Source organism: Ochotona princeps, chromosome 13, assembly GCF_030435755.1.
Source record: "Ochotona princeps isolate mOchPri1 chromosome 13, mOchPri1.hap1, whole genome shotgun sequence".
In the NCBI taxonomy this organism is placed as follows: domain Eukaryota; kingdom Metazoa; phylum Chordata; class Mammalia; order Lagomorpha; family Ochotonidae; genus Ochotona; species Ochotona princeps.
The window spans coordinates 17041450-17068091 of record NC_080844.1 but is presented as its reverse complement, the minus strand read 5'-3'; the positions used below and the strand labels follow the sequence as shown (position 1 = coordinate 17068091).

Sequence of the window (26642 nt, the reverse complement as noted above, 5' to 3'; positions counted from 1 at the left end):
CCTGATTCTGAAATTCTAAAACTGGAGATTGTAAACGATAATGCAATAATCTATTGAGCTAGCTAGGCACAATGAGGCAAAGAAAACAAGGATTGAAATGACTTTAAATAGGTGTTTATCAAGTAAGTAATCTGTAGAGTGTGTGTGTGTACGCGCGCTAAATGATGGAAAGTAATGTGTGTCCCTTAGGTCAGTGATAGAAGGTTAAAAACCAAAAACATTGCACATGAAATTCTTAGCACAGTCTCTGGCTCAACATACTTGGCTTATAAATATAAGCTATGGGAATGAAAACAATAAGCCAGACACAAAAGAGAAGTTCCAGGTTATTGAGAATAGTTAGCACCTATAAAGTACTTTTATTTCTATTGTGTTCAGCTCAAGAAACTATGGCATCTTAATATTCACAGCAAAATACAAGGGAAAGTACAGTGATGCTTCCATAACACAGCCCCATGTATGCGGTGAGGGTGTAGAAAGGCAAGCCCAGTGACAGGCAGTGTTTACTGCTTCCCCTCACAGTAGCAGCACAACTTGAAAAACAAAACAGAAGGGCCATCTCTTTATGCCTTCTATGTCTGACCTGTCACAAGACTTCCCAGTGCACAGAGGCAAGGACCCTGGGCCTACAATCTGATGCTCCTTCAGGGAATACCACCAGTGTTGTATCATTTAATAACTTCAGAAAGTCTTGCTGCCAGCAAAGTGTGTCAATGCCACTGGTCTTCTGGGTGGTGCAGAATCTTTCCCAGAGTTGGCGAAAACTACCTGGTTGACATTGTGAACTGGAGAGCTGGGGCTCTGAGCTGACCTGTGAATGGCAGGCTTCAAGGGAAAAGGAAGGTTGTCTGTGTGTTGAGGATCAGAGGTTGCATGGATCCAGTGCTTTTTTGGGGGTGGGGGAGACTTGTAAAGCCCCTAAGACCGGTGATGGTACCATGTCAGCCTTCTTTGTTTACATCTGCCATCCCCTCCCAGGAGAGCAATAAAAACTGTAAGACCCAAAGTGAAATAGTCCTTGGGTAATCCGGCTACTTGTTTTTTTTTTTTTTTGGTGTTGTTGGAGTTGGTTGATTTTTTAAAACTGTATATTAAAACTTGAATAGCTATAATCTAAAACAATGAGGTTAGTGGAAAGCTACCTCAGTTCCACATTACAAGGTATTTTTAGAACCTGACATCTAAAAGATACAAAGAGCCAGCTAGAGTTAAAACGTGACCTAGGTTTAGAAATAGTGCATTATAAAAAGCCACAAATATGTTAATATGATTCAGAGCACAAATTTAGTATAATCATTATTCTTTGGTCACTGGGAGGCTAATGATGCTATCTTTTCCTTTATTCAGTTGAACAAGCATTGCTCTTTGCTTTTGGCATATTAAAAGTTGAGTTCATAGTAAGCTGACGAGTATTTCTGTACTCTGGGAGATCAGTTGTTCTAGAGTCAGAAGATAAGTATTTGAACCCCTGAATGATAATAGCACTGTAGTCTCTGACAGCTTAATCTCTCAAGATTCACTTTCTTACATCAATTAAAAGGAAGTAATACTATTTACCATAGAAAGTTGTCGCAAGGATTAAATGGGTTAAGCTACATAGAAGTCTACCTAATATAAAGTGCTACATTAATTATAAGGAATTTCTAAGTGATAATCTCACTTGACCTCTGTGCTATGGTTCGGAATGATTTTCGAAAGGGATGACACCAAGGCCCAGGTGGTAGCCTAGTGGCTAAAGTTCTCACCTTGCATGAGCTGGGATCCCATAGGGGCACCGGTTCATGTCTGGAGGCTTGTGGCCTGGGAAAGCAGTGGAGGACGGCCCAAAGCCTTGGGACCCTGCACCCACATGGGAGACCCTGAAGCTCCTGGCTCCTGGCTTCAGACCGACTTAGTTCCAGGCATTGAGACCACTTAGGGAGTGAATCAGTGGACAGATGATCTTCCTCTCTGTCTCTCCTCCTCTCTGTATATCTGATTTTTTTTCCAATAAAAACAAATTTCAAAAAGGGATGACACAATTGATCTGTCAAGACATTAATGATGGACTATTACTTAAATACCCAGAAACAATGGCAGATTATTCTTGGGTGTAACTGATTTATTTACTTTAACTTTTTATTTGAAAGACAGAAAGGTGAAAAGGCAGATAAGAAAAATTTAATTTTCATCTGCTGGTTCAACCCTGAAATCGTTGCAACAGCCATAATGCAGCCAGGCTGAGGCTAGGACACTGGAACTCGGTTTGGGTTTCCCACAAAGACTGCAGGGACCTCTGTGTTTCAGCATCATTTGCTTCCTACCAAGATGCACAGCAGCAGGACGCTTGAATTGGAAGAGGGACTGGACCCTGAAGGCAGCTGCTCTGATGTGAGATGTAGACACCCCAACTATCCTCTCCAACTGCTACACCACATGGCCTGTCCCAGGTGTTGCGGCCTCTCCATTGTGGCGGAGTACTTTCTCCATACAGGTTACCGTTTGAACCAATTGGAGGTGTTTTGTTCTGTGACAGTTAAGTACACTAGCACTGTTGTGTAATCATAACCACCATCTATCTTCAGAACCTCATCTTAGAAGTAAACATCACATATCTGCCACTCCCCAGATGCCCCTGACAGCTAGGACGGGTCAGGCTGGAGCCAGGCGTTCAGCACACAGTTCAGGCTGCTCATGTGGGTGGCAGCGTCTGAGGACTTAGCCTTCCCAGAGCATTAGCAACAAGTTGGATTGGAAACAGACACTGAGGCTTGAAACAGACTTTCAGATGGCTTGCGGGCATCCCAAGTACTTGTTTTAACTGAGGTGGCAATGGGCCACTCCTGCTTTTTTAATTGAAAAAAAAAAAACAACTTATTTTGATTAAATCATTCTTATTCCTTATTACTACTTTCTCGTAATACTTTGGAAGTTACATGGCTTATGTTTCTCAGGAGTATACACAAATAGAAGCATTCATATTAAATGTAAACTAAAATTTAGCCAATATCTTTATCCTTCCGAATAATAAGCCTAAACATTTAAAAATTCTTTTTCATAAAATGTGCTATTGAACTTTTCAAATCTGCATAATCTGTTTTAGTATCACTCACATTATCCCATTGGTAGTCTTCCATTTATTTAATTATATTTAATGTAGTCAATTTGTATCATGTGCTTGGTTATTCTAAAATGTGCAGGTTTCATAAGATTCCATTTTTGCAGTTTTAGATGACTGTTGATCATGCTGACATGTTTCCTTGTGTGTGTGGTGCTTCACATACATAGGTAGATATTGATAAAGATAGATTGATGTCCTTACTCTTGTCAGCTCATGTTCCTAGGAACTTTATCCAAGAAATTCTTCAAGGCCCAAGTTTGAGTGTTGCATTGGAGATTGGCTTTGGTTTCTGCCAGATGCCTTGGGGCAATAGTGCCCATGACCACTTTAACTAGATTTATACAACATGCTGGCAAAATGAATTCTGACACCAAACCTGCCTAAGGGGAGATTTGTGGTTTGGCCTCTCAAGGGAAACATTTCATCTGTCTTTTCCACTCCACTTGGAGACAGGCAAGCAACCCCATTGTCCTCCTGTGCCAGATAGGATATGAAATACAGAGAAAATCTTTATGGCCAGAAAAGTATCCAAGCCAAGCTAATAAAATCAGATCTCACAAAATGGACCCAAGTGAAAAGAAAATCAGCATAAACTAAACCTAAAGGAAAATGAAAGCATATTCAAAACATCAACTTTTAACAAACCGGTTTAGGATTTATTTACTATATCTGTGACTTCTTTCAAATGTTAAGCTAGTATACTTTCGGCTGTAGACAGTCTGTCACACTCAAGATATAAATACTGAGAGAAGTACAATCCATTTTTCCATTTGAATAAAATGTTCACAAACTTCATTTATTTAAAAGATTCATCCATCGTACAGGGTTTTCAACAATTAAATGTCTTATCTAATATGATGTACAATATTCAATATAGTTATATACTTAAGGTTTCCATTAATTAATATCAACTTGTAGAAAAACTATGAACAAGGTGATTACCTTGGAATGAAACAGTATCTTAATGGGACTTGTATCCTTTCAATGAATTAATGCTTTTACAGTAAAATAAAACTAAGATTGTTAAGAAATAAACTAAGATTGTTAACATTGTAGTATATAATACTGCTTTGGCTGGTATACGATAAAGATGAAAATATAAGTAAAGGAAAATTACATTAAACTCAAAATGAAGATTAACACATGTGAATTTAAAAAATTTTAATATCAATATTAACTAACTGAAAAATACTTATGAATTCTACAAGATTTCTTGCAGTTTAACAAAAGAACTCAAGGAAAAGTCAATAAGAACATTTAAAGCTTGGAAAAGATGTATTTTGAGACCACTTTTATTTTTTAAAGAATAAATGAGCAAGGGCCTGTTTTGCATGTATTTAAATGCATCACAAACTGCAGCAATTAAAATACCCCAGAATAGGTGACAAACCAGAACAGCTACCTCTATTTTAAATCCTAAACCATAGTAAGTATTCAAGATAATATAAATTTAACCAAGAAATGGGAAGATAATCCAGTTTTAATCTTGTGCATAAAATTGTATATATTGGAAAAACTCCACATTCTACTTCACTAAGCCAAATTTCTCACCATTTCTTAATTCCTGCTTCCATATCCACACTAAGAATGTGCATCTTTAGGTATCACAGCAAATCTTACAGATGCACTCCTAGCTTTTTAGTAAACATTCAAACACATCAAGACCCCCTATTCACATACAAATGTCAGAAAATGAGCCTATTAGAAAAGTTTTATTTTTGGCAGATCAGTAAAGGAATAAAAGTTGATTTTTTTTTAAAGAGCAGCAATAATTCCATGTCTAACAAAGAAGATGGAAGTTAGAAATTCAAAGAGCAGTAGTCATTACAGCCACCGATGGAGAGCGCCAGGAAATGGGTGGAAACATTTTTTCAGTGACTCAACCAAATGAGCATATAGGTGTCTTATAGAACAGTGTTTGTAGCAACGAGACACACCATGGGACATGAAGAATGCAAAGACAGAGAACAGCCATCTACCAAGTGTCTTGATGGTGGCAGCATGCACAGTGAAGTTCAGAGAACAGATGCGTGTGCACAGCACTGACAAGGAGCTGAAGCCTGCAGTGCAAGTCAGCTCGCTCTTCTGGCAGTGGGGGCAGCAGTAACTCTCCCTCTCTCCTTTACTTGTGGAACTGGCTTAATATCCTTGCCCTCCAGTCAAAGTACTTGTTACAATTTAGCACTTTCATAGGACTCTATGGCTCAGTAGCAGCTGCAATGAAGGATAAGTCAACCTCTCGGGTTAATCAAGTAACAAATGTCCCTCTCCCTTGATGAGAGGGAGAAAAGGAAGAGATTCAAAGATAGGGAGCCGAGAGAGGCATCTTTCTATCTGTCCAGCAGAGCCAATCTAAACAGTTCTGTGCCATTTGGCATTCTACTCACTGGCTGCATTACTGCTGTTCTGGTTGTCTGCCACCCACTCAGAATGGGAACTACGCCTCACTATTCACAATCAAGAACTAGGAACACCTGCAGGTTTTTATTTGCTGTACAAAAAGTAAATCTCAAACTGACTTCTAAGATGCAGTTTACAAAGCCTAACATTACACCTTTATATCACCCAGGTAATTCCACAACTAACCTTATCAACTGCAGGGACTTTTCCTATAAATGCTTTTATTCATTCCACACAGTGTTACGATCTTAACTGAAGAGTAAAGTTCTGCCACTGTGTATTTCTGAAGTGATGGTGTGGATGGGCACAGAACAATGATGGCTTACAACATTCCCCTTTAGCTCATTTTTATCCTATCATTGAGAAGTCTTTGCCTTATGGTCTTCCGCTACTTCCCTAAAGGTAGAGATTATCTTAATTGATCACTGAAGTTGTTTTAACTATCCAGTGAAAACCTTGAAGAAATTTAAATAAATAGCCTCATCTTGGAAACTTAAACATGACAGTATCTAATGAAATGGTGGTATTGTGTTAACTGAAAATAATAATATAACAAGAATAGGACAAACTAAATCATCTGTAAAGATTCCGAAAAATAAATGGCTAAATTTATTGTCAGCCATTAGGCAACAAATTATCTGATAGTCTTTTCATTCCTTTTTAAAGGTAAAATATCTACTAAAAAGGAGGAAATTATGCAGATGAGATGATTACAATACAGACAGAGAAATCCTTCCCACTGGTTTGTTTCCCAAAGGCCCAAAACAGTCAGGGCTGGGTCAGGCAGAAGCCAAGATCTAGGAATCAAATCTAGGATTCCTATGTGGATGCCAGGAACCTACACCCTTCCCAGGCTCAAGCAGGGAGCTCAATGGGATGTAGAGCAGCCAGGACAAGAACTGGCTCCCATATGGGATGCTGGAGCTTGCAGGTGGAAGATGAGTCAGTTGAGCCATTGTACTAGCCTATCTTGGTGAAGGTTATACTTGATAACTCTTACAAAACTGATATCTTGGGCCCAGGCTGATGGTTCAGTGGCTAAATCCTCACGTTACAAGCACCAGGATCCAACATAGAAGGCAGTTTATGTCCTGGCTGCTCCACTTCCCATTCAGATCCCTACTTGTATGTAGCCTCGGAAAGCAGTAGAGGATGGCCCAAAGCCTTGGGACCCTGCACCCGTGTGGGAGACCCAGAAGAAGCTCCTGACTTTGGGTTGGCTCAACTCTGGCCTTTGCAGCAACTTGGAGTGAACCAGTGGATGGAGAATCTTTCTGTCTCTTTATCTGTAAATCTGACTTTATAGTAAAAATAAGTCTTACAAAACCAACAAAACAAACCTGATAGGTCATGTAGCATTTACAGGAAGTTCTGGATGGTTATTTTCCTCACCCCCAGTGCCAGAACCAAGATACAGTATGAGCAATGAGTGTAGTATGAGCAATCCGGGTCCTTTGTCCAAGCTGAGCATTAGTCGAGTTTCGGATCTTGAGTTGGAAATTCTATCTCCCTCCTCTACTGGCACAGAACTTTAGGCTGGTTGTCATATTTCTCATTCAGTATTTTTCATAGGATGCTTCATGCCATTACTAGTGAAAGCTACACAAAACAGCCACAAAAGTCTTTGTGTAAATGTATGTCTGATAACGTGTGTTTCAAACAAATTAAATTCTGATGGTTTCCTAATGTGATTATGTACTGTTTCAGTATCCTTTGAACTACTTTTATCTGAATGCAAATTATGAAAAACGTTACTGAAGCACAATTAGAGGGGATAAAGTGAAAAGTAAAAGTATTTCCTGAGACCTGTGCTTACACATTTTACTCTCCTGGGCTAATGACTATTCTACCAAAATTTTTCTGCATACTTTGACTTTTCTCTTGTTCATTTCATGTGCTCTGATTGAGCTGCTTCTAAATGTAGGCCCAAAGGTGTTGTGTTTTTTTTTTTTTTTTTAAAAAAACACCTTATTTGTTAATCAAGTAACAAATGAAAGACAGGGAAGGAACGATGCACAGTGAGAACTGGAGAAAAACTACAGATTTTTCATGAGTTGGTTTACTCCTGGAATGACTCCAACAATCAGAGTAGGCCAGGCCCAGACCAGGAGCCTGTAACTCAATCTGGGCCCCTACAAGGTGAGCGGGTACTCAAAAAGCCTGGTGATAATTAGCTGCCTTACCAGGTACATCAGGCAGAAGCTAAATCAGAAGTAGACTTCAGTAACATTCTGACACGGGATGCTGGCTTGGGAGCAGCAGCTTAAACATATTACAGTACAATGCCAGCCACAGCATGCATTTTTTATTTGTTACTCTAAGGAGGTAAAGAACTAACCCATTAGTTGTACTTGTCTATCAGTCTAAAACTCACTCCAGTTAGTATTTAGATAGAATATAGCAATAATATAGGCTGAATTGATTCAAAATAGCTTTATCTAGGGGTTGGAATTGTACAAGGGTTCCCCAGTGATCTCCTGCCAACTAAAATCTCACTAAGGGCTTAGCAATAAATAGGAAGTATGTTGAAAAAAACTGGTTCTTTATCTAGGTAGGATGTTGTTAGTGTGTTATCTTACTAAGCTTTCTAATACCTATCTTAGGGTCTAGCAAATGCTAACTGATCAATGTTCTTAGAATAGTAGGAATGGCTCTGTTCTGAGCAACTATAGAGCAGGAGTAGATGCAGAAAGCTTTCTGCATTGTCTGTTAAATAAACAACACAGGCTTGGAAACACTGGACGAAGCGAGAGCTCCCAGAGAAGCTGACTTCAAGGAATAGTCACAGCTCAACAGTTGCAGCTCTGGTTCCATAGGTCACCCTAACAAACTTTTCTATTGAGTTAGAAATGCTAGATTTTTACAAGCTGACACACACCTGCTAGCTTCCTCTCTTCTTAAGGTCTTTCTTGACTTGTTGATTCTAGGCGTGTAGGTACTAACAGATCGTGCATGTGTGTGCTTGCTATTTTAAATAAAGGCCAGGAAGGGAAAATTTTTTAAAACAAGTACACATGTGTATCTGTAATCATTGTTATCCTAGGCTACATATGTTTAGATTTCTTATGTTTAACAAGACAGATATGTTCTAAACAACTCCATATAAGATAACCATTCTAATGGGCATTAAGATAAACATAAACAAGTGTGTAGAACCCCACACGATGAATTGAAAATAAAATGAGAATTCCCCCAAAAGTTCATACTTCCAATCTTGGAAAATGTTTCTTCATAGCTTCAACATAAGTAAATGTATATAAATTTAGGAAATAATCTTCCAGTAAACAATGGAAAATTGTTCACAGAACAGCACGTTCTGCTGTCTCCAGCCAGCTGAGGAAGTATATAACATTCACTGGCAATCCAAACTACCTGAATAATGAACAACATGTTACCATACTTGTGTGTTGCTGAACTGAGGCTATGGGGAGGGGGTCAGGAAGTTGTTAATGGGGATTGGACTGTGATATTAGGGATAATTTCCTGAGATGAGAACTCTCAAACTCCAAAAGTTAAGACATAAGATGAAGTTTTTGAGCCAAATACTCAAAATAGGTAAGAATTCATACAAGAGGACATAATGAATGGAATGATAAAATTACATAGGGGAGAAGGAAGATGGGCAGAGCTAGTCCTGAGGGTAGGGGGATTATATTCTTTAGCGAGCGGAAAAAGTGCCTATGACATCTACAAATTCACTGTGGTATTTTTTTCCTACTAGATAGGCTTTTGGTTTTGTGAAGGGGTTCAAGACAATTTGTAAGTAAAGATCTCCTGTGTAATGCTTGAAACCTAGTACCTTTTAGAAAGATGGGATGGCACCAGTAGTGAGCTTCATACTAGTTAGACTAGTTAGGAGAATGAGTTTGTGGATGGGTATCCGCTGTCTTTTTTTTTTTTTTTTTTTTTGCCAATACCCAACTTCTGTTTTAAAGGAATCATGCTTCCTCCACTTTGAACCTGGATGAAAGTGGCTTAGGTTCCAAGCGGTTAATGCATCATTCCTGGCCACTGTGATTGGTTCATCCATGGGAATGTAACTGAAGGCTAGGCCAACTGGGTCAATAAGATTGAAATCCAGGATTAGTGACAAACTTTGAGAAAATGGGCTCTTTTGTTTAGATTTGACATGAAAATGCTTGGAAGAATGTGATGACACCATCAATAAATCCAACCCAACAGACAAGTGAACAGAAACTAAGTGTGTGTGATACTGACAATCCAGGCAAGACTTGCCTGGTTTTACTCCAGATTTTTCAATAACAAGAAACTCAACCTTGCATCCTGTTGCTATACATACCCCACCGGGATTGAGTTTTAAATCACTTACAGTATGAAAGTATTCTAAATATATGAAGCCTCCAGAAAAAGATTTTTCAGAGGCAGGATTATAGAGAGGAGGGGGAGAGGGATTGTATCTACTGGTTCATTGTCCAAACTGCCACAATGGTCCAAGTTGGGTGGATCTTCAGCCGGGTGCTTCTCCAGGGCTCCCCTTGTGAGTGCAGGGGCCTAAGAACTTGAGCTAATCTCCACTGCTTTCCAAGGCTCTATCAGTATGGAGCTGAATCAAAAGTGCAACAGCTGGGATCAGAACCGGTGCCCAGATAGGATGCTACTTACCCCACCCTTGGAACAGTTTCTAACAAACCATAAACATGGACTGAAATGGACACATGATTGAGGAGGGTCACAACTGTGTGGAAAGACACACCTAACAGTCTTTAAATTAGCACACCAAGGATTGGGAACACTTACTTCCCAAAAATTGAAGTTTGCCCATAAAACAATACCATTGTCTTAACGTGTAGTCTCACATGTGTGGTCTTTGCTACAAGGAAACACTGGTCCCCCTGAGATCCATAATAACTTATCTTTATGAATCATCAGTTGGTATGAGCATCAACATCAGTCATGAGAGTGACAGCAGGAAAATTAGGTTCCAAAGCTCCTTCCCTTTCTAGAATGTTCAACAGTTGAGCTGTGATAGGGATGGAGCTCAAGGCAGGCATGTACAGAGACCTCAACTGATGCAAACACGGGGAGGGAGTGCAATGAGCAAGTCAAGTCCACAGTAGACATGTGGTGTCACAATCCTCAAAGGAGATACATTTCAAGAGTCAGTGTTTTCAATATATAAATGACAGTATAATCTGGGGAAAATGATAAAAGTGCAAAGTGTAGTTTCCAGGTATCAGTCTCAATGTGTTGCAACATAGAAGGCAGGGAAAGAAATGTTTCCTTGGGGACTTTTTAATTAGGATGGAAAAGTATGATTTGTAGACAAAAAGTTCACGCTCAAGTCACGGTTTCACTTAATTTTTCTTATCCCCATTTCATACACAAGGAAACTAAAAGTCTATAGGGGTTGTCAGGAAGATTAGATGCAATAAAACATGTGAAGTACTTAGCATGGAGCCTAGCTGACAGTGACTGTCTTCATAAAGATGATGGATATGGAATTTAAAAGGTTGAGGACTGCTATTATGGTTTTAAATTTCATTTCTTTTTTACTCTTGAGATTCCTGACATAAGTTGTCCTAAATGCAAATGACAAGACACTTCTCTTTGCTTCCTATGTGGAAATAGCTTCTAACAAAGGATAAACATGCTTGCTTGATTTTTGAGACCCATCCTAGTGTGTATATGAGTGAATACATATGTATATAACACTATAGTAAAAGGTAGCAGGATATCTTATGCAAATGAGAGTGTAACTCATAAACATTTCTAGGTGACAGAGGTAACATTTCATCCTCTCACCTTCTATTGTTGGGGTTTGAGATTTCTTTGATTAGTCCAATCGTGTTTCAGTTTTGAATTTGAAAGTATCCTTTTCAGATAATTTTGACCTCTACAGAAGAATACATTTCTTGAAGGTTTCTGTTGTGGAAAACCATAGAAGCAGATTTAAAAATGAAGACAGACCTTGCAGATCCACAGACTCCCTGCTGCAGGGTGCCACCTCAAGTTCTACCACAGGGTAATGTTCCACACAGCCCATGACTCGTGTTCGAGTTCATCCCTCTCCCTTATTCCTCTGACTTCTGCCTTTACATGCATGAAAGTATATCTGGTTTTTCAAAACTCAGATACCTACAGGCAAGCTTTAAATATAAGGGGGACAAGCTTCAGAAAAACTAATTCCCAATTAGATAGGGTTTCTACTCTTTAATGAAGATATGGAGTCAAAATTAATAATTGTCTCCATTAAAGTAAAGTTGGGTCTTTATATTTGTCTAAGTATGGCTCAAGAATTGCTGAAGGCCTGACTAGGATTGGCTAACTGCAAAAATGTGTCTCATTGAGACGCCACTACTTTACTTTCGCAAACATCCCACTGTGTAGAATTTAAACCACATGTCCTCAAAAATTTCATTGGAATAAGACAGCAGGAAAAAAGGAACCAGAATATCAGTTAAATACTGTTAATTTTTATTAGGAATTCTTAACTTTCCATTATTGTGAAGGAATATGTTTCATTATTAATTGACTATAGTGAATAAAAAAATGCTAACTTAACACCGAGGACATTGCCTGATGTAGTCATAAATAATTTGGTGGGGGGGGGAAGAAGTACCTTACATATATTCTTTGCTTATAAAGATCATTTCCCTACAATCAATTTTCAATCCTCATCCTTTTATTTTTTTAAAAAGGAGATATACCATGTAATTCTTTAAAAATGACAAAGTACATACAGTATATGGGTAGGGAAGAATCATGCTCATAGCAGAAAATTATTTTTAAAAGTGAGACACTAGCATAAATTGGGTGAATTGCTAAAATATACTACTTAAAGTAAGCTAATTTATCTAGACCATAATATGTTCACTTAGTTTTGCTTAATATAAAAAATAATCCAGATACATTTCTTAATATTGTCTGGCAGTGCAGCCAAGTTGGAGCCAGATAACTATTTCTGATCAGTGGACTAGGAGGGCAAGTGAGGCATGTCACATCTAGGCCAATGCTATTGAGAGCTGTTGTGGCTCTTCCATTTCTTAACTCCATGTTGACCACTGGGGCTCATGTTGCATATGTCAGAGCTACAAGTGGAAGCAGGGCTGCCCAACATGCAGCTGACGTTTAATGCCACAGTGTGTCAACCACAAGTGCTTTTGTAGCACTAATACTTGGGGGCATGCCTATTTATCATGCTGATCACACATACTCTTTCAAGTACAACGGGTTCTCTAGTTCATTGGAAGATGTGTTTTATGAAAAACCACTCATGGATTTCAAAACGTCTGGCATGAAAACAATTCATTCCAATTTCTACTCCTTTTTAAAAATAGAATTTAAAAACTAATACACCTTGGGAATAAATGGACTAAAAGGAAATTACCTCATTTTTCAAATCTGATATGTTCACATTGTTCTCTCATTTTTCTCTGATGTTTCAATCAAATCTCATTAACTTACTATTCATAGAATGAGAATTTTGGTAAGAACTTACCATATATTAAGCATTGAACCAAGGGCTGACTGTAGGGATGAGCAAAACAACTTTATCCATACATTAACCACATAATTTGAAGATAAAACAAACATTAAAAAGTGAACATGTAAATAAATCAATGTATAGTCCCTGAGAACTTAGTGTGCTACAAGAGTGCATGGATGTTGTAAAAGTTGTAAAAGTAACACTTAAACTGAGACTAGGTTGAGAAAGCGAAGTAAAACCGTCTTAAGAAAGACTGGTAAGCATCACTAAATCAGAATTCGGCAAATTATGGTGCCCTGGTCAAATCTGGCCTGCCTCTTCCATTTATAAATGAACCTTTATTGCAATACAGGCCTGGTCATTTCTTTAATGTCTACAGCTTATGATTAACTCAATAGGTCTGAGCAGCTGCCACAGACTGTAAGGCTGACAAAGTCTGGAGTATTTACTTGGCCTTTTTAGAAGAAAGTGTTCTGATTGCTGTGTAAGGTCACTCAGCACCTGTAGGACGTGATAAGGATTTGACATGGATTTGTGTGGACTAGATGGCTTCTACCAATGAGAAGGGTGGCTCCAATTTCAGAAACGGGAAAGACTGGAAACAGCACAAGTTGAAAATTGAAGGTAGGCAATCAATAGCCACAATTGCACATGCTGAATTTGGTGTTAAAAGAGTTTTCTTTTCTTCTAAACTATAACAAGTGTATTCCGAATTTTACTTTCTGTCCAGGGCTGAAATCTTTCCCCAGTTTTCACTCATTGATGCTATTAAAGATTCCATACATCCTATTTAAAGAAAAGGTCACATGTAGTAGAATTGCATACACTCCACAATCTGTTAGATATTTTTTTTTCCTTTGGCTAAGACCTCCCAAGTTTTATGAAAACGCCTATTTATCCTGGAACACAAGGACATTTTCAGGCTTTGATTTGCACTGCCAAAAGGAGAAAAAAAAGTTGAAAGGCTTCAATAGTCTTTTAATTGGGCCTCACTCATGTCCCCAGAGCAGTGTATTTGTCCTAAATCGTGCTTGGTTTTCCAGGCTCTCCCTGGAGTTCTCTTTCCACAGAGTGTAAAGAATTTTCTATGACAACAATCTATTCAAATACTCTACTTTCCGAAGGTTCACTAGCAGTACATAGCCACCCCTTATTATTTTTGCCCAGAAAACACCATGCCCTATGTGTTAGGTGGGTGGTATTATGATTGGGCTTTTTTTGCTTTATCAGACAAAGTTCTCCCCTTGAGCCAGCACTCCAGTTTAGCTCTGAAGATACCATTTCATTGCTGTGGTTGTGTGATTGGGTTCAGCTTTAGATTTACAACTGTTCAAAAGGATTTTGTGAATGCATGAAATACAACCCTTGGCTATAGGCTCAGACCTTAAGTCTTGGCTCTGGCTCATTCCGTTCATTAAAGAAGTTTTTCGCCTTGACATTATAAAACAGGCAGGTCAAAAACTAAGACTAATTGGAAGGTGAAGTTTTTATTTATAGAGTCAAAATGTTTCTTCCCCATTTGCAGAGGAAATCCACTGGGTTATTGTGGTCAAGATAAGTAGAATTAGTCTTGTTAAATTTTGACACTCTACCTCCCCTTCCACCTCTACACACATCCCAACATCACACCTGAGTATTTCAGGAAAAGATCTTGAAAGGATTAAATCTTATGATAATATTAGCTACTCCTGGAAACCATGAGAATGAATATACTAAAGAAGGGAACAAACAAGTTTTCCTTTTTTGATAAAAATTTGGATTAGGATTAGGTGGGCTTAAGGCTCTAAAATTCCTTTCTCAATTTAAATATTTTTAAGGATGTAGAACAATGAATTTTCTAGATATATTTATAACACAAATTAATTTCAGTGAGGAAAGTATGTTTTAAATTCAAAGATTCCTCATTCTCACAAACATGAATTTGGAATATTTTACACAGAATTCCCCTAGCCTCAAAGATGAGTTATAAATATTAATGGAATTTAAATAGATTATTTTCAGATTTCAATGTTTAATATTCATGTGTATTATGCAGGGAATTCAAGTCCCATGCTGTACCTGTGGATTTTGCTCACGATATCAATGAGCACATACGTGAAGTCTGTTGGTATAACCATCATTAAAAATAGCAGGACTCACAAATGACTCAGAAGGTACATCAAAGCCTTTTTGGGTCACTTAAACTCACTGGTAATAAACCAAGGGCTCCTTAGACTGAATTGGTGCAATAATGTCATGGCTGGGGAAGAAAGGCAGATGAATGATTCTGTACTGAATTACAAATGCTACTGAGATAAAGTACTTATGAAACAAAAAAGTGATTTCCTGTGGTGAGGTTCTATAGTCAGACTTTGAAATTTGCTCTCTTGAATTACTCACAGCCCTTTGATTTGCTGATGACTTACTTCATAATGTATTAACCTTTAAAATGTCTTATGAAAAATTTTAAAGAAGTGATTTCATATATCATAAAAAGAACTGCAACTAATATTTAACTCCTTATTCAGGTGATGGAATATTCCTTTGCTATCCCAGCAGGTATTATTTACAGAAAAGATAATACCTAACTAAAAACCTGCATTATTGCCTTCTTTGTCTCTAAATGTAGAAGGTATATATAACTGAATTAAAACCACAAAATAATTCATATGTGACATTTACAAAGAAAGTTTTCACTTATGTACTGACTGTGTGCCAGTCATAATAGAAGTTTGGAGAACAGTATCTCATACAATCCTTAAAACATTCCTGGGAGATAATATCCTATAGTAATAGGTAACTGAAACTTAAAGAGATTAAGAAACTTACACAGGGTCATGAAGCTATTAGTTCAATCCTTTGAAACCTATTAGTTAAATCTCATAAATTCTGGTATCTTACCATTTTTTAATGTGCAGAGATAGCTGTATAATGTGATATACCCTCATTATAAATGTTGAGTTACAGCTGGCAAATAGTTCTGTGAGATTTTACAATCCATTGCAATGTGCTGAATAATACAAGTTACATTTGACCATACGTGATAACAAAAACGAATTCATGAATTGTACAATGAAGAATTCATCACTAACTAAGCTTGGGTCAGGATAAACTCAAATTTATGACAAGATTTCTTTTAAGATATAATTTGATTTTAATATTCTGACATGAAAAAAGTGCTAACCTGCAACAGAGAAAGCAGAGCTTATCACATACTTTCTAAGTTAAAAATCTCAACTGCTATACAGTTTTTAAACTAGGTACTAAAGAGGAATATCTTTCTCAGAGAACAGTGGGGTTCTCTGAAGTGTGACCTTGGACGTCAAGGTCTATGTCACAGGAAATAATTCAAAGCAGATGTATACTACCCAGGGATCTTGGCAAAATTGTTAGTGAGACTACTTGTACCTGTTGAAGATGAGGGCTTGGTAAAATTTCCAGCTTTACTGGCAGCACTATTGAGTCAAATATTCCTAACATTGTAGACATGGTGCAGAGTATCCAAAAGGACACTTGTGGTTGTGTTAATTGCCAAGGACTCAAATATGCTCCTCAGTGGCTTCCATGTCCAGCAATTAAGTGGAAAACTATTCAGCTGATATGCACTAAAGGGTAGTTGGAACAAATACCTGGGTTGTTGTAGGGGTAAACCATTTTGCTGACTACATACTGCTTTTTGTTGCCCACAGCTGAAGTATTAAATCTTAATACTGTTTTATGCTCCAGGAAGCCATTTCAAAGTTTCTTAAAGAATGACTGGCTCAGCGATTATTTATTGAGAATCAAATGGTCACTGCTACCATACTATCATGTTAGCATTGATACCTTATTTTCCATCTTGATAAAGTTAAGGAGGGGTCATCGGATTGATTCCATGGATGATGGATAACAGCAGTACTCTCATTAAAGCAGATGACTTCTAATTTTGGAGAAAGTAGCAGGCTTTTCCGTCCTAGCATATCAATTATTTTGGCCTATGAAACATTTAAATTGATCTGCAGAAGAAATCTTGACAGCAAACGAAAGTGCTGAAATCATTTCTGAGGCATCTCTAAGCAGAGGAAAGGCTTGGGGATCATGGTTGTCAGGGTTCGGGACAAAACAGGACCAGAGTGAAGACTTGTCAAGGTCTCATCCAGCTCAAGTGCTGATTGCTTCTCAGGACCTGAGGCTCATAAGCTGTCTGAGTTTTAACAGTTTTACAACACTGTTCTCGGCTTGCAAAGGTTTTGAGATGCATCCAGAATGATGAAAACCAGACGCTTGTCTGGGAAGTAGAGCAGTTTACATCATTTTGAGTCCTGGCTTATAACCCAGAGTGTTGACAGCTTCCCTTCAGGCTGTAGTGAGGACTTCACTTCAGGATCCATTGAAATGGTTCAGTCCCACAGAGAGCCTTTTCTAACTTCCATCTCAACAGGCTGACATGGCTGCAGTTATTATGGAAATAGCTGGCTGAGCTTTAGGAGTGAGGGGGCTGTCTCAATTCAAAATAATGCTCTCCAGTAAATGTGAGGATTTCCATTTATTTAATCAGTTCTAAATTTCTGCAAATGAATCTAAAAGAACCATGAAGTTCCTATCCAATTATATTCTAGAATTGCAAAAAGTGCCTGGGATATCTTGATTTTTAACCACCCTACACAAAGAAAAAGCAAACATGTTGGTTAATGAATACATGAAAACATGGTCCAAGTAGGAATAACAGCACTAGTATAGTGCAGTATTGGGACAGTATTTATATTCTATGAAGAACAGGAGAAGAGTTGGTAGGCATAAAAAACAAAAATGGAAAGGCTAGGTGCCTTGATAGGTAAGTACTGTGCATGTGTTGAAATATTGGACATGCCCCATAAACGACTTACTTACTAATCAGAACTTAAAGAACAATTTGTAAACTCAAAGATACAGGTAGATATCTGGCTCAGCAGTTTGCTGGTTGAGACACCGGCATTGGTGTACCCCAATGGAGTCCTAGTTGCTCTGCTTCCGATCCAGCTTCCTGCTGATGTGCACCCTAGGAGGCAGCACCTGGTGGCTCCAGTTCTTGGGTCCCTGCCTCCCTTTTGGAATTCCAGAGTCTTGGTTTCAACCTGGCCCAGCTCTGGCTGTTGCAGGCATCTGAGGAGTCAACCAGAAAGTGAAAGATCTTTCTTCCTTTCAAAGAAAATACATATGTAAATGTTTTAAAGCATTGGTAAAAGGCCGCTGCTCATACTGGAGCCATGGCGAGGTTGTAATGAGTTGCAAAAGGGTCACAAATATGCCATAAGCAGTTTAAATTTTAAGCCTTTGCATCAAGGCAGAGCTTCTTGGCGTAGTTTTCCTTTTATTTCCCATTCTTTGCTATTGACCCTCTCCAGTGTCTCAGAATGTGTCAATTTTTTCTTCTTACACCAAAAGTGATTTTTAATCTTTCTGGGTATTGGGCCTATGAAAAGACCATCTTGTTGTGAAGATTTTTTTTTAATTGGAAAAGCAGATTAACAGAGAGGGAGAGACAGAAAGCTCTTCAATCTGCTGGTTCACTCCCAAGTGGCTGCAATGACTGGAGCTGAGCTGATCCAAAGCCAGGAGCTTCTTTTGCTTCTCCCATGAAGGTGCAGGGTCTGAAGGCTTTGTAGAATCCTCTACTGCTTCCCCAGGCCACAAGCAGGGAGCTGGATAAGTAGAGCAGTCAGGACATGAACTAGTGTCCATATAGAATCGCAGTGAGTGCATGGCGAGGATTAGCCACCAAGCAGTCACCCTGGGGCCCAGGACCATCTTGTTAAAAAGGACTTGAAGTGATAAATAGCACAGAACAGCTGATCATACATTAAACACTGTTTCTTTATTAGAGAACAATTACATTACTGTTTGGGGAAGTCAGGGAACAGGGGAAATTCCCACCTGTGTTTCTTGCTGATGTTTTTGCTCTTATTTGCTTTACAATGGCAATCCTACCTCTTCACAAAGCCAACAACACAGTGTAGTTTCTCCTTGCTGTTTCCTTCCTAAATTGGCACCACCAGAGGTGGTAGCCTCTTTCTGTTTTTTTGTTGCTATCATCCATGACGGACCTGTAAATCTCAGATCTGCAGTTTTCCATTATAAGCAGGGGACAGAGTCCATTCTTGCTTTCACCCCCATTAGCAGGGAGTTGAAACAACTCTCAGTTACTAACACATTTGGCTCTATTATTCTGGGTTAATTCATGGACAATCTAAAGATCTCTTTGCAGATTTCAGCCTCACAGTGACAAATTAAGGGCGATATCACAAGTGAAAATACTAGTAGTAGTCTCAGAGGGCAGGGCAAGTGAAATAGTCACATGAACAGGGATTTAGAGCTTTTAACGTTGAAATTTCACTTGTGTCATAGCAGGTTGGGCTGAAGCCTGCAACCCTGGCATTCCATGTGGCATGAGTGGGAGTCCCACTGCTCCGCTCTGGTTCATGTGCCCGGGAAAGCAGTGGAAGATGGTCAAACTGCTTAGGCCACTGGGAGGCTCAGACAGAATTCTGCTCTCCTGTAGAACTCTGTAATTTGGAATTGCTTGGAAATGCCAGGCATAGCCTGCAGACTTGGTTCACGCTTTTACTCGTTGCTTCTTGGATACTTCCTGACTGAGTCACATTGACTGAAATTGGGGCATCTCCACAAGAGAAATGATAGTGAACAAATCAGAAACTTTAGTATGCACTATTAAATGTTCTGTAGCCACCATCTTTAATTTCCTCACCTAAAGAAAGACTATTTGATACATGCTGACAAAAGATCACTAGTGTTTCCTTGAAAGTTCATAGTATTGTTATAATACCTTATAACAATACTAATTTTAATCAGCTATATCTGACACTATATTGCATAGATGAGTGCTTCACTTTATATTCATGAAAATTCTTGCTGAATTGCAAATCACTGGTTCAGGAGACCTTTGTACATCCATTCCTGTTTCCTTTAGAATTTCGCATTGAAGCAGACTTGATGAAAGTACATGCCAAGTGAGTAGGGACTGTGGATTCTTAAATTCTCAGCAAACTACCTGGCACACACACAACAGTTAAGGAGTTTGTGGAAAATGGAGTTTAATTATTACATTGATTTCGGAATTTAACAGAATGCATTCAGAATGAAAACCATAAATCATGTACTCAGGATTTTAGTTTTGCCATTTTGCTGCAACAAAATTTTAAGAGTTACACATGAGGTAACTTCAAAAAGTTGATGGAAAAATCCACATTTTTTTTTCCTCAAGAGCATTTTAATCTGTTTTAGAGGTATGAGATGAGGTGGGAGAGGGTAAGGTGGAGAGAGGAGAGAGAAGTGATTCACAGTGCTTTCATGTAGGGTTTTGCTCCACAATGCCTGCAAAAGCTAAGGCCCTAGATTCAGGATCCTGCAACTCAACCCAGGTCTCCCAGTTGGGTGAAACACTCAACTACTTAGCACGAAGGCGATGCCATGCTGGAGCTGGTATTTGAAACTAGGTACGCTGCGGGACCTGGGCATCCTAACAGGTGTTTTAACTGCTAGGTTAAACACTATCCCTTAGGAGCTTTTAGGAGCCTCTTCACTCTGTGTGTGTGTGTGTGTGTGTGTGTACATGTATGTTTTACATGTATGCTATCTACATCATAACTCATAAATATTTCCCAGTAATATATGCCACATGGTATTTTCTTTTTTTTTTAATTATTTATTATTTAACTTCAGTAATTACATTGTATTATGTGACACAGTTACATAGATACTTGGGTTCTCCCCACCCCTCCCCAAACCCTCCTACCATGGTGGATTCCTCCACCTTGTTGCATAACCACAGCTCAAGTTCAGTTGAGATTTCCCCATTGCAAGCGTATACCAAACATAGAATCCAGTATCTTATTGTCCCGTCAAGTTCAACGGCTTCTTAGGTATACCCTCTCTGGTCTGAAGACAGAGCCAGCAGAGTATCATCCCAGTCAATTGAAAGCTCCAACATACCATCAGCAAAAATTTACATCATTATGGAATTAATTGACATAGTAATGAGTAACCAATATGTTAAAAGTAAATGCGAGTTCCCAGCCACCTTCTGTGACCACCTCCCCTATACTTCAATTTTAGTTTATACACAACATATAACATTCAAAACATAACATGTTATACATAACATCATATCATCTTAAGGCAAACATGCCACATGGTATTTTCGAAGTTTATTTTAGATGGCTATCTACTTTCTTTGCGTTTCTGGCCCTGTTTTCAATAATGAGTTAAGTTGCCTGATAAGTGGGCAGACAAGTGTTATCTAAGATGTAAATCTTTCCCATTGGGACAGCTTGACAGGGAAACCAGAAGCTGAAAGAGGTCTATTGTTTGCTTTAACTTTGCGTGCAAGTGTTCTCCTTACAAAATGGGCTGAGTTAGTTCATTCTGTAATCAAAGACTTTTTTTGTTTTTGAAAGTGGGAAATATTACAAGAAAGATTTTATAACCACCTATTCAAATAACAAATATTTTTATATGTGATGTACAGTCATATTGTAGGTAACTATATGCACACACATCATAAATATGAAATACATATAGACAGTACATTTCAAAACGTTCATAAAAAGGAGCAAACAAATTTGCTGGAAAATTTTGAGTTCATACATGGGTTTTTCAAAGTTATTAGAAAATGTATATTATGAAAACTGTGTATGGATTTCCAATGTTTTGCAACAAAATAAAACTTTTAATTAATTTCCCAGGAATGTTTAAGTTCCTTACATTTACAGATATTTATGTACAAATATGAGTATATCCAAACACACATTTTCACCAATACTGCTATATTTTTTCCTGCTGAAAATATCCCTCCAGGATATATTATAACCATGTGACACTGTGCCACTGTTGTAATAATGAGATGGATGTTTGCAATTAGTATTTGCTGTTAATGAAATTGACCCAACCTATTTATATAGAATGCATTAGTTACATAATTGAATTACAACTGTTTATTATATAAATTATGACTTATTTTAAGATGATGATGATGGCTATTTTATTGGAGAGCTCTGACATGTACATTTTTATCTGAGTACTGATAGTTTAAACCAAAAGCATATTATAGAAATGATTTTTTGTTTTCTTTATTTTTCTCCTGCTTTTTTTCTACTTACAGAAATGCACTCCTGAAAGGTATATTCTAAATTCAAATAATTCCACATTTAGTTTAATACTAACACAGACCATTTTTGTGTTGGCAATTTCTTAAATGGATCAATCATGAATTTCCTTAAGTGATCCCAAGGTAACAATTAGATTTGAGGGCCAGCGTCCATCCTAAGTATCTACAGAAATTCATAATATGCCTTTTTTAAAAGTGATTTAATAAATAGCCATGGAATTAGTCTGCATCTTTTGTAAAAGTCATTAATGCTTGCAACTCAATGATCCTAGCAATAAAATCCTTGGAAAGGAAAATCCTATATAAAATTTTTTTTTCTTGTACTGTTACTGGGTGGATTATATCACTTTGTTTTATCAGATATTGAAAGCTACATGATTAAGACCATTGACAAGCACACTTTTAGATGTGCATAATGTATTAATATCCTCAGTACCATCCTTTGCATACTTTTTATTAACCCTCTCTTTGAATGTTTAAAAACATTTTAAGGCAGAGTGTGCGCACACACACACGGTGGGCAGGGGGAGGGACTGATCTTCCATCTGCTGCCTCGCTTTCCAAAGGACTGATGGCTGGAGGTGGGCCAGTCCCAGACCAAGAGCTTCTTCTGGATCTTCCATGTGGGAGTAGGGGCCCAAGCAGTGGGATCATACTGTGTTGCCTTTCCAGGCGCATTAGCAGGGAATTTGATTGGAAGTAGAGCAGCCTGGATTTGAATGGGTTCCCAAGTGGGATGCTGATATCTCAGCTGGTGGCTCTGTAGCATACAGTATCCAAAGTGAAGACTTACTTAACAGTAGGCATCATTAGTACTGACTTAAGTGCCATACGATGATCTTTATATATTCAAGGCAATTTATTTTCGTCATCTGATTGATGAGAAAACACATGGCTTAATTTATCCAGTATCACACAGCTAGTAGATGAAGGAGAGAACTTAGGACCTTTGGAAGAGACCTCAGAGATCTTTTTGGAAGACAAATATTGCTCACTATATCCTCTGCACAACAGACATTGCTAATTGTTGGCAAGATTCTATGTTACTGAGCCTAGATCCAGTCTTGCAAACACTCTGTTTTTGTCCCAAGGGGAAGCTACCTATTGCACTGGCGTTGGAAATCTGTATCATGAATGCATACCTAATATGTCTCCTTTACAGAAGAATCTATACTAAGTATTGTAGCAGAAATGGCCAGTTGTTAACCAAATTCACTTTTTTCCTTCTTACATTCTTGGGAAGACCTGAGATCCAGCTTCTCTTCCAAATTAGGTGTGTTTGCTTAATTGCATTCTAGCCAATAGATGGTAAGCACTTCAGAAATAGACCATTCCAGGTCCGCCCCTAGAAATCGCTCCTGTGTTGCTTCATTCTCTTTCCCATCTAATAATCTTAAGAGTGCAGTAACTCTGTGAGCTGCATGATGAAGCTGGAGGAGCCAAATGATGGGAAAAGAGCCTAGGTCCCTTAACAGCTTCATTAAAGGAAATCACCTATCCATCATCAGCTCCTATGTGAACTTCCTGCGAGCAAGAAATAAACTCCAGTCATGTTCAGGCATTAAAGTTTTTGCATATATACATTTTTTTTTTTTTTAACAAAAACTCTCCCTTTTTACCCTACTAGGGTTTTAGCTCATCAGCAACTAGGGTGCTCCCTCACATCCCGAACACTGCAGGTACTGACTCCCTTGGGGCCAGTACTCTCCAGCCTACTTATCTGGTGTACAATTCCTGTTCATACATGAAGGACAAAAATGTAAAATCCAGTCAATAATTCTCCACTATGTCTTGGGGAAGCCATGTCGACAATGTTGGTAGGTTTTGTCCAAATAAAATATGTAAATCTGCTTTTCCAATAAAATTAATCTTAAAGGATATTTTTTTAATAACATATGATTTCCTGAGATTCTGCAATGCAGGAATAAACTTTATGGCATTTTGCAAACATTTTTGTTGACAGAATCCATTCTCGAAGAGCATTTCAGGGAAAAACAATGTTCTGTACAACACATTTAGAAAATACAAACACAAGTAGATTGGGCTATACCTATAACTACTGGCTCTCCAAAGTAGATTCGCACAGTCTGGAAATTAGCACCTTGCCTAAGAGAACTTTGGTACTAGTTGTGGCTCTCTATACAAACTATCTAGTCTTGACATCGGACACATGCTTATACCTTGACCTTGGTCTGGTTTGAGTCTTTCTGATCCCTTATTTTGCTTCAAAATTTAGCAGCACACTATGTTTCATATATTTGACTCTGCTAGCCTGTTTTTAAAAATACCATTTATTTTGAAGGTAAAAAGAGAGGCAGAGGAAATTAGTGGCATAATGAAATATTAGTTACTGACCACCCAGATAAAAATGTATAAAGCAGTGGAGTTGCATTCTACAGGCACTTACACTATGTGATTCAGGAAGACATACTTAGTACTCTGTTCTCCAGATGGTTGGAAAAATAGATAACATAAAATCCAACTACTACTTCATATTTTGGGAAGTATCATTGCTGCAGGTCTCACACAATTTAAAATTTGTATAACTCAAAGTTAATCTCTTCCATACAATTGGAAAGGGAAGCATGTTCTGCTTTTCTTTTTCTAGCTAAAACAGAACCACCATGGGCTATAGCAAAAAACGACAATCTGGCCTTCCAGTTTTAAAATTGTGATTGATAACATAATAATCACATTTTTTGCCAATACTACCAATCACGTGAGTTTCTAATATCTTCATTCTATATTCAGATTTGTACAATTTTGTAAAGTTACTGGACTGTAAAGTGGGGCCTTTCTCTACCATCCTCCTCCATTTGTACAGTGGATTTACTTTAAGAGTCATGGCTATTTCTTTCCTCTCTGTCTTTCAAACTACAAAATACCACTGTGTTTTACAGATGCAAACCCACTACTGTTTCTTAGGATAAGGCCAGGTTAAATAATCTACTGACACAAAATAGTTGTACTGAATTTATTGAAAATTTTGTCATTTTGTAAAATGTCATGTAATTTTAAGGGACTTGTAAGTTTGAACATATGACTCAGGTTCCAGAGTTAGCGCTGAAACCCAACTCCCTAGAATGTGAGATAGGACTACCTGAAGACAAGGGGCATTATGGATTGCCAGTCCATCACCCACTACCTTTTTCCTTTTTTATTATTCATCCAGGTAACTATGAACTCACATGTCTAAAAGGAAGACGATTCTAACACCAGTTCCAGGGGGTATCCATACTCCCAACCATTTTGTCAGTATCTGGTTTTGAATTGATCTGGTCTGTTTAGCACCAGAAGTTTGTTAGGGAACTTCTAGAGAAATCTTCATGATTCTTAGAAAGGGGAAGAATCAGGTAATTTCTCCCTTTCCCAAGCTGCATGCTGGGTTTTGTGTGACTCCAACGGTTACTGTCATCTTACTGCCACTCCCTTGAGGGTTGTTACTGAGTGAAAGACAGCAGAGAAAGGTGCAACTTGGCTTATTAGGGGTGTTGCTTAGTTCCTGAATCAAGCCATCATAACATCTCCCTTGTGTCCTCTTTGGGTCATCTTTTAGTCTACTTGGTTTATGCTACCGTAGCAAAATACCCACATCTGAGTGCTTCAACAGGTATTTTTCAGTTTTGACAGCTGAGAAGTTCATGATGAAGCTGTCAGAGAGGGCTCTATTCCATTGGCCAACTTCTGGGTGGGTGCTCACAAGGCTTTCCCATGGTGTGTGCACATGGGAACAGAGATACCCTCTTGCTTTTCTTATAAAACTACCAATGCTGTAGGGTCAGGACCCCAGCCTTATGCTGTTACTTAATCTTAATTATCCTAAAAGCTCTGTCAGCAAATATAACAGGGGATTAGGGTTTCAACATAGGAATTTGAGGATACAAAATTTATCCCCAAATCAATAACGTAATAAATTTCCCTACATGGTTTACACAAATTTAGACTTTCCCGTTACATGCAGCTTAATAAATCCTCAAAGATATCCTGTCTTTGAGACAATGCACAAAAGAAAATGTCTAATTTTTGGCATAGCATGAGAAGAGGATTTTTTTTTCTTAGAACACAGCATTTACGGGGTTAAACAGTTAGTCCACTGCTATTATGAGGCATTTCATGAACTGATGATTGGACATATATGTGGTATCATGTTAACATAAACAGTCTAGCCCTTAGGGAATTTTAAGTTCTAAAAGAAACATTTTTCTAAGATCCTGCACTCTGATTAAGGGAAAAAAATACTGCAGGCCGCTTCTATTATAAAGTTTTGGAAAGCCAAGAAATGTTAGCTGGTGATGTTATCAAGCAGGACCCTGAACTAATGGCTTAATGAAACCATCACCACACTATAAAATGCTGCAACAAACTGAAAGAGTGATTCCTTTCAAGAGGCCAGCCATTTTAGATCCAAACACTTTATTATGAAAAGCAGTGTCTTAGTGTCACTGCAGTCTTAGATGTAGGAATTTGCTTTCACCCTTTTGCCTGAAATGAATCCCTTCTGCTTTTCTTGGAACTCAAAATCTACCTTTTATTACTATCTTGAAGAAAGGTATGGACTAGCTTGCACTTACTGC

The 26642-nt window shown here is 38.2% G+C and overlaps 1 protein-coding gene across 3 annotated transcripts in view; it reads right to left on the bottom strand.

Moving 5' to 3' along the window:
• Positions 1-26642, bottom strand: part of RNLS (renalase, FAD dependent amine oxidase) — a 283483-nt gene that overhangs the window by 69249 nt on the left and 187592 nt on the right. The window lies entirely within an intron of this gene.